Source organism: Centroberyx gerrardi, chromosome 10, assembly GCF_048128805.1.
Source record: "Centroberyx gerrardi isolate f3 chromosome 10, fCenGer3.hap1.cur.20231027, whole genome shotgun sequence".
Classification (NCBI taxonomy): domain Eukaryota; kingdom Metazoa; phylum Chordata; class Actinopteri; order Beryciformes; family Berycidae; genus Centroberyx; species Centroberyx gerrardi.
The window spans coordinates 24,273,951-24,281,450 of NC_136006.1; the positions used below are offsets into that span (position 1 = coordinate 24,273,951).

Sequence of the window (7,500 nt, forward strand, 5' to 3'; positions counted from 1 at the left end):
CGACCCTGCTTAGCTTCCGAGATCGGACGAGATCGGGCGTGTTCAGAGTGGTATGGCCGTAAGCAATTGAGGCGGCGGCAGGGAGGCCTTTTATACACGGCTTAGCCTGTGCCTACTGCAGGGCCTTTTGAAAACCGGCCACCAAATGGGCCTATTTCTCTGCCCTCTGTTATCATTGACGCCCTCAGCCGTTGTGCTCACCGGGAGCAAGGCCGCAGTCTTTTCTCTCCCCTACATTTGCGCTGTTCAGCGACGGCAGGGACACAAATGCATGCTGTGATAAGTTTGCAGCCTCCCCGAGGGAAAGCCAGCTGTTGCTGGCACACGGGACGTGATGTCGTCCTTGTACTTCCTCTGCAAAAGTGACTGCACTGCCGCTGGCCAGCACTGTTGTTGGAGGCCCCCTGTCTCCCCCGGAGAGGGAGCAGCGCCCTCTGCTGCCTAGAAAGATGAAAAAGCTTACAGCACCTGGTATTCCCAGGCGGTCTCCCATCCAAGTACTAACCAGGCCCGACCCTGCTTAGCTTCCGAGATCGGACGAGATCAGGCGTGTTCAGAGTGGTATGGCCGTAAGCAATTGAGGCAGCGGCAGGGAGGCCTTTTATACACGGCTTAGCCTGTGCCTACTGCAGGGCCTTTTGAAAACCGGCCACCAAATGGGCCTATTTCTCTGCCCTCTGTTATCATTGACGCCCTCAGCCGTTGTGCTCACCGGGAGCAAGGCCGCAGTCTTTTCTCTCCCCTACATTTGCGCTGTTCAGCGACGGCAGGGACACAAATGCATGCTGTGATAAGTTTGCAGCCTCCCCGAGGGAAAGCCAGCTGTTGCTGGCACACGGGACGTGATGTCGTCCTTGTACTTCCTCTGCAAAAGTGACTGCACTGCCGCTGGCCAGCACTGTTGTTGGAGGCCCCCTGTCTCCCCCGGAGAGGGAGCAGCGCCCTCTGCTGCCTAGAAAGATGAAAAAGCTTACAGCACCTGGTATTCCCAGGCGGTCTCCCATCCAAGTACTAACCAGGCCCGACCCTGCTTAGCTTCCGAGATCGGACGAGATCGGGCGTGTTCAGAGTGGTATGGCCGTAAGCAATTGAGGCGGCGGCAGGGAGGCCTTTTATACACGGCTTAGCCTGTGCCTACTGCAGGGCCTTTTGAAAACCGGCCACCAAATGGGCCTATTTCTCTGCCCTCTATTATCATTGACGCCCTCAGCCGTTGTGCTCACCGGGAGCAAGGCCGCAGTCTTTTCTCTCCCCTACATTTGCGCTGTTCAGCGACGGCAGGGACACAAATGCATGCTGTGATAAGTTTGCAGCCTCCCCGAGGGAAAGCCAGCTGTTGCTGGCACACGGGACGTGATGTCGTCCTTGTACTTCCTCTGCAAAAGTGACTGCACTGCCGCTGGCCAGCACTGTTGTTGGAGGCCCCCTGTCTCCCCCGGAGAGGGAGCAGCGCCCTCTGCTGCCTAGAAAGATGAAAAAGCTTACAGCACCTGGTATTCCCAGGCGGTCTCCCATCCAAGTACTAACCAGGCCCGACCCTGCTTAGCTTCCGAGATCGGACGAGATCGGGCGTGTTCAGAGTGGTATGGCCGTAAGAAATTGAGGCGGCGGCAGGGAGGCCTTTTATACACGGCTTAGCCTGTGCCTACTGCAGGGCCCTTTGAAAACCGGCCACCAAATGGGCCTATTTCTCTGCCCTCTGTTATCATTGACGCCCTCAGCCGTTGTGCTCACCGGGAGCAAGGCCGCAGTCTTTTCTCTCCCCTACATTTGCGCTGTTCAGCGACGGCAGGGACACAAATGCATGCTGTGATAAGTTTGCAGCCTCCCCGAGGGAAAGCCAGCTGTTGCTGGCACACGGGACGTGATGTCGTCCTTGTACTTCCTCTGCAAAAGTGACTGCACTGCCGCTGGCCAGCACTGTTGTTGGAGGCCCCCTGTCTCCCCCGGAGAGGGAGCAGCGCCCTCTGCTGCCTAGAAAGATGAAAAAGCTTACAGCACCTGGTATTCCCAGGCGGTCTCCCATCCAAGTACTAACCAGGCCCGACCCTGCTTAGCTTCCGAGATCGGACGAGATCGGGCGTGTTCAGAGTGGTATGGCCGTAAGCAATTGAGGCGGCGGCGGCAGGGAGGCCTTTTATACACGGCTTAGCCTGTGCCTACTGCAGGGCCCTTTGAAAACCGGCCACCAAATGGGCCTATTTCTCTGCCCTCTGTTATCATTGACGCCCTCAGCCGTTGTGCTCACCGGGAGCAAGGCCGCAGTCTTTTCTCTCCCCTACATTTGCGCTGTTCAGCGACGGCAGGGACACAAATGCATGCTGTGATAAGTTTGCAGCCTCCCCGAGGGAAAGCCAGCTGTTGCTGGCACACGGGACGTGATGTCGTCCTTGTACTTCCTCTGCAAAAGTGACTGCACTGCCGCTGGCCAGCACTGTTGTTGGAGGCCCCCTGTCTCCCCCGGAGAGGGAGCAGCGCCCTCTGCTGCCTAGAAAGATGAAAAAGCTTACAGCACCTGGTATTCCCAGGCGGTCTCCCATCCAAGCACTAACCAGGCCCGACCCTGCTTAGCTTCCAAGATCGGACGAGATCGGGCGTGTTCAGAGTGGTATGGCCGTAAGCAATTGAGGCGGCGGCAGGGAGGCCTTTTATACACGGCTTAGCCTGTGCCTACTGCAGGGCCCTTTGAAAACCGGCCACCAAATGGGCCTATTTCTCTGCCCTCTATTATCATTGACGCCCTCAGCCGTTGTGCTCACCGGGAGCAAGGCCGCAGTCTTTTCTCTCCCCTACATTTGCGCTGTTCAGCGACGGCAGGGACACAAATGCATGCTGTGATAAGTTTGCAGCCTCCCCGAGGGAAAGCCAGCTGTTGCTGGCACATGGGACGTAATGTCGTCCTTGTACTTACTCTGCAAAAGTGACTGCACTGCCGCTGGCCAGCACTGTTGTTGGAGGCCCCCTGTCTCCCCCGGAGAGGGAGCAGCGCCCTCTGCTGCCTAGAAAGATGAAAAAGCTTACAGCACCTGGTATTCCCAGGCGGTCTCCCATCCAAGTACTAACCAGGCCCGACCCTGCTTAGCTTCCGAGATCGGACGAGATCGGGCGTGTTCAGAGTGGTATGGCCGTAAGCAATTGAGGCGGCGGCAGGGAGGCCTTTTATACACGGCTTAGCCTGTGCCTACTGCAGGGCCTTTTGAAAACCGGCCACCAAATGGGCCTATTTCTCTGCCCTCTGTTATCATTGACGCCCTCAGCCGTTGTGCTCACCGGGAGCAAGGCCGCAGTCTTTTCTCTCCCCTACATTTGCGCTGTTCAGCGACGGCAGGGACACAAATGCATGCTGTGATAAGTTTGCAGCAACCCCGAGGGAAAGCCAGCTGTTGCTGGCACACGGGACGTGATGTCGTCCTTGTACTTCCTCTGCAAAAGTGACTGCACTGCCGCTGGCCAGCACTGTTGTTGGAGGCCCCCTGTCTCCCCCGGAGAGGGAGCAGCGCCCTCTGCTGCCTAGAAAGATGAAAAAGCTTACAGCACCTGGTATTCCCAGGCGGTCTCCCATCCAAGTACTAACCAGGCCCGACCCTGCTTAGCTTCCGAGATCGGACGAGATCGGGCGTGTTCAGAGTGGTATGGCCGTAAGCAATTGAGGCGGCGGCAGGGAGGCCTTTTATACACGGCTTAGCCTGTGCCTACTGCAGGGCCTTTTGAAAACCGGCCACCAAATGGGCCTATTTCTCTGCCCTCTATTATCATTGACGCCCTCAGCCGTTGTGCTCACCGGGAGCAAGGCCGCAGTCTTTTCTCTCCCCTACATTTGCGCTGTTCAGCGACGGCAGGGACACAAATGCATGCTGTGATAAGTTTGCAGCCTCCCCGAGGGAAAGCCAGCTGTTGCTGGCACACGGGACGTGATGTCGTCCTTGTACTTCCTCTGCAAAAGTGACTGCACTGCCGCTGGCCAGCACTGTTGTTGGAGGCCCCCTGTCTCCCCCGGAGAGGGAGCAGCGCCCTCTGCTGCCTAGAAAGATGAAAAAGCTTACAGCACCTGGTATTCCCAGGCGGTCTCCCATCCAAGTACTAACCAGGCCCGACCCTGCTTAGCTTCCGAGATCTGACGAGATCGGGCGTGTTCAGAGTGGTATGGCCGTAAGCAATTGAGGCGGCGGCAGGGAGGCCTTTTATACACGGCTTAGCCTGTGCCTACTGCAGGGCCCTTTGAAAACCGGCCACCAAATGGGCCTATTTCTCTGCCCTCTGTTATCATTGACGCCCTCAGCCGTTGTGCTCACCGGGAGCAAGGCCGCAGTCTTTTCTCTCCCCTACATTTGCGCTGTTCAGCGACGGCAGGGACACAAATGCATGCTGTGATAAGTTTGCAGCCTCCCCGAGGGAAAGCCAGCTGTTGCTGGCACACGGGACGTGATGTCGTCCTTGTACTTCCTCTGCAAAAGTGACTGCACTGCCGCTGGCCAGCACTGTTGTTGGAGGCCCCCTGTCTCCCCCGGAGAGGGAGCAGCGCCCTCTGCTGCCTAGAAAGATGAAAAAGCTTACAGCACCTGGTATTCCCAGGCGGTCTCCCATCCAAGCACTAACCAGGCCCGACCCTGCTTAGCTTCCGAGATCGGACGAGATCGGGCGTGTTCAGAGTGGTATGGCCGTAAGCAATTGAGGCGGCGGCAGGGAGGCCTTTTATACACGGCTTAGCCTGTGCCTACTGCAGGGCCCTTTGAAAACCGGCCACCAAATGGGCCTATTTCTCTGCCCTCTATTATCATTGACGCCCTCAGCCGTTGTGCTCACCGGGAGCAAGGCCGCAGTCTTTTCTCTCCCCTACATTTGCGCTGTTCAGCGACGGCAGGGACACAAATGCATGCTGTGATAAGTTTGCAGCCTCCCCGAGGGAAAGCCAGCTGTTGCTGGCACATGGGACGTAATGTCGTCCTTGTACTTCCTCTGCAAAAGTGACTGCACTGCCGCTGGCCAGCACTGTTGTTGGAGGCCCCCTGTCTCCCCCGGAGAGGGAGCAGCGCCCTCTGCTGCCTAGAAAGATGAAAAAGCTTACAGCACCTGGTATTCCCAGGCGGTCTCCCATCCAAGTACTAACCAGGCCCGACCCTGCTTAGCTTCCGAGATCGGACGAGATCGGGCGTGTTCAGAGTGGTATGGCCGTAAGCAATTGAGGCGGCGGCAGGGAGGCCTTTTATACACGGCTTAGCCTGTGCCTACTGCAGGGCCTTTTGAAAACCGGCCACCAAATGGGCCTATTTCTCTGCCCTCTGTTATCATTGACGCCCTCAGCCGTTGTGCTCACCGGGAGCAAGGCCGCAGTCTTTTCTCTCCCCTACATTTGCGCTGTTCAGCGACGGCAGGGACACAAATGCATGCTGTGATAAGTTTGCAGCCTCCCCGAGGGAAAGCCAGCTGTTGCTGGCACACGGGACGTGATGTCGTCCTTGTACTTCCTCTGCAAAAGTGACTGCACTGCCGCTGGCCAGCACTGTTGTTGGAGGCCCCCTGTCTCCCCCGGAGAGGGAGCAGCGCCCTCTGCTGCCTAGAAAGATGAAAAAGCTTACAGCACCTGGTATTCCCAGGCGGTCTCCCATCCAAGTACTAACCAGGCCCGACCCTGCTTAGCTTCCGAGATCGGACGAGATCGGGCGTGTTCAGAGTGGTATGGCCGTAAGCAATTGAGGCGGCGGCAGGGAGGCCTGTTATACACGGCTTAGCCTGTGCCTACTGCAGGGCCTTTTGAAAACCGGCCACCAAATGGGCCTATTTCTCTGCCCTCTGTTATCATTGACGCCCTCAGCCGTTTTGCTCACCGGGAGCAAGGCCGCAGTCTTTTCTCTCCCCTACATTTGCGCTGTTCAGCGACGGCAGGGACACAAATGCATGCTGTGATAAGTTTGCAGCCTCCCCGAGGGAAAGCCAGCTGTTGCTGGCACACGGGACGTGATGTCGTCCTTGTACTTCCTCTGCAAAAGTGACTGCACTGCCGCTGGCCAGCACTGTTGTTGGAGGCCCCCTGTCTCCCCCGGAGAGGGAGCAGCGCCCTCTGCTGCCTAGAAAGATGAAAAAGCTTACAGCACCTGGTATTCCCAGGCGGTCTCCCATCCAAGTACTAACCAGGCCCGACCCTGCTTAGCTTCCGAGATCGGACGAGATCGGGCGTGTTCAGAGTGGTATGGCCGTAAGCAATTGAGGCGGCGGCAGGGAGGCCTGTTATACACGGCTTAGCCTGTGCCTACTGCAGGGCCTTTTGAAAACCGGCCACCAAATGGGCCTATTTCTCTGCCCTCTGTTATCATTGACGCCCTCAGCCGTTTTGGTCACCGGGAGCAAGGCCGCAGTCTTTTCTCTCCCCTACATTTGCGCTGTTCAGCGACGGCAGGGACACAAATGCATGCTGTGATAAGTTTGCAGCCTCCCCGAGGGAAAGCCAGCTGTTGCTGGCACACGGGACGTGATGTCGTCCTTGTACTTCCTCTGCAAAAGTGACTGCACTGCCGCTGGCCAGCACTGTTGTTGGAGGCCCCCTGTCTCCCCCGGAGAGGGAGCAGCGCCCTCTGCTGCCTAGAAAGATGAAAAAGCTTACAGCACCTGGTATTCCCAGGCGGTCTCCCATCCAAGTACTAACCAGGCCCGACCCTGCTTAGCTTCCGAGATCGGACGAGATCGGGCGTGTTCAGAGTGGTATGGCCGTAAGCAATTGAGGCGGCGGCAGGGAGGCCTTTTATACACGGCTTAGCCTGTGCCTACTGCAGGGCCTTTTGAAAACCGGCCACCAAATGGGCCTATTTCTCTGCCCTCTGTTATCATTGACGCCCTCAGCCGTTGTGCTCACCGGGAGCAAGGCCGCAGTCTTTTCTCTCCCCTACATTTGCGCTGTTCAGCGACGGCAGGGACACAAATGCATGCTGTGATAAGTTTGCAGCCTCCCCGAGGGAAAGCCAGCTGTTGCTGGCACACGGGACGTGATGTCGTCCTTGTACTTCCTCTGCAAAAGTGACTGCACTGCCGCTGGCCAGCACTGTTGTTGGAGGCCCCCTGTCTCCCCCGGAGAGGGAGCAGCGCCCTCTGCTGCCTAGAAAGATGAAAAAGCTTACAGCACCTGGTATTCCCAGGCGGTCTCCCATCCAAGTACTAACCAGGCCCGACCCTGCTTAGCTTCCGAGATCGGACGAGATCGGGCGTGTTCAGAGTGGTATGGCCGTAAGCAATTGAGGCGGCGGCAGGGAGGCCTTTTATACACGGCTTAGCCTGTGCCTACTGCAGGGCCCTTTGAAAACCGGCCACCAAATGGGCCTATTTCTCTGCCCTCTGTTATCATTGACGCCCTCAGCCGTTGTGCTCACCGGGAGCAAGGCCGCAGTCTTTTCTCTCCCCTACATTTGCGCTGTTCAGCGACGGCAGGGACACAAATGCATGCTGTGATAAGTTTGCAGCCTCCCCGAGGGAAAGCCAGCTGTTGCTGGCACACGGGACGTGATGTCGTCC

At 57.5% G+C, this 7,500-nt stretch overlaps 15 non-coding genes across 15 annotated transcripts in view; all 15 read right to left on the reverse strand.

Moving 5' to 3' along the window:
• Window positions 1-64, reverse strand: part of LOC144540465 (5S ribosomal RNA) — a 119-nt gene extending 55 nt beyond the window's left edge. The window contains exon 1 of the ribosomal RNA XR_013505686.1: window positions 1-64. This exon is cut by the window's left edge and continues 55 nt beyond it. This is a non-coding gene — a ribosomal RNA (5S ribosomal RNA).
• Window positions 65-456: 392 nt separating this feature from the next.
• LOC144540928 (5S ribosomal RNA) lies at window positions 457-575 on the reverse strand. Its single transcript, XR_013506145.1, has one exon. It is a non-coding gene; the product is annotated as a 5S ribosomal RNA (ribosomal RNA).
• Window positions 576-967: 392 nt separating this feature from the next.
• Window positions 968-1,086, reverse strand: LOC144540466 (5S ribosomal RNA). Its single transcript, XR_013505687.1, has one exon. It is a non-coding gene; the product is annotated as a 5S ribosomal RNA (ribosomal RNA).
• A 392-nt stretch (window positions 1,087-1,478) lies between these two features.
• On the reverse strand, window positions 1,479-1,597 carry LOC144540952 (5S ribosomal RNA). The gene has a single exon (XR_013506169.1). It is a non-coding gene; the product is annotated as a 5S ribosomal RNA (ribosomal RNA).
• Window positions 1,598-1,989: 392 nt separating this feature from the next.
• LOC144540467 (5S ribosomal RNA) lies at window positions 1,990-2,108 on the reverse strand. Its single transcript, XR_013505688.1, has one exon. It is a non-coding gene; the product is annotated as a 5S ribosomal RNA (ribosomal RNA).
• A 395-nt stretch (window positions 2,109-2,503) lies between these two features.
• On the reverse strand, window positions 2,504-2,622 carry LOC144541234 (5S ribosomal RNA). The gene has a single exon (XR_013506448.1). It is a non-coding gene; the product is annotated as a 5S ribosomal RNA (ribosomal RNA).
• A 392-nt stretch (window positions 2,623-3,014) lies between these two features.
• On the reverse strand, window positions 3,015-3,133 carry LOC144540468 (5S ribosomal RNA). The gene has a single exon (XR_013505689.1). It is a non-coding gene; the product is annotated as a 5S ribosomal RNA (ribosomal RNA).
• A 392-nt stretch (window positions 3,134-3,525) lies between these two features.
• LOC144540469 (5S ribosomal RNA) lies at window positions 3,526-3,644 on the reverse strand. The gene has a single exon (XR_013505690.1). It is a non-coding gene; the product is annotated as a 5S ribosomal RNA (ribosomal RNA).
• A 392-nt stretch (window positions 3,645-4,036) lies between these two features.
• Window positions 4,037-4,155, reverse strand: LOC144540842 (5S ribosomal RNA). The gene has a single exon (XR_013506060.1). It is a non-coding gene; the product is annotated as a 5S ribosomal RNA (ribosomal RNA).
• A 392-nt stretch (window positions 4,156-4,547) lies between these two features.
• Window positions 4,548-4,666, reverse strand: LOC144541112 (5S ribosomal RNA). Its single transcript, XR_013506327.1, has one exon. It is a non-coding gene; the product is annotated as a 5S ribosomal RNA (ribosomal RNA).
• A 392-nt stretch (window positions 4,667-5,058) lies between these two features.
• On the reverse strand, window positions 5,059-5,177 carry LOC144540470 (5S ribosomal RNA). Its single transcript, XR_013505691.1, has one exon. It is a non-coding gene; the product is annotated as a 5S ribosomal RNA (ribosomal RNA).
• A 392-nt stretch (window positions 5,178-5,569) lies between these two features.
• Window positions 5,570-5,688, reverse strand: LOC144540471 (5S ribosomal RNA). The gene has a single exon (XR_013505692.1). It is a non-coding gene; the product is annotated as a 5S ribosomal RNA (ribosomal RNA).
• Window positions 5,689-6,080: 392 nt separating this feature from the next.
• Window positions 6,081-6,199, reverse strand: LOC144540472 (5S ribosomal RNA). Its single transcript, XR_013505693.1, has one exon. It is a non-coding gene; the product is annotated as a 5S ribosomal RNA (ribosomal RNA).
• Window positions 6,200-6,591: 392 nt separating this feature from the next.
• Window positions 6,592-6,710, reverse strand: LOC144540473 (5S ribosomal RNA). Its single transcript, XR_013505694.1, has one exon. It is a non-coding gene; the product is annotated as a 5S ribosomal RNA (ribosomal RNA).
• Window positions 6,711-7,102: 392 nt separating this feature from the next.
• LOC144540475 (5S ribosomal RNA) lies at window positions 7,103-7,221 on the reverse strand. The gene has a single exon (XR_013505696.1). It is a non-coding gene; the product is annotated as a 5S ribosomal RNA (ribosomal RNA).
• Between the last annotated feature and the right edge of the window lie 279 nt (window positions 7,222-7,500).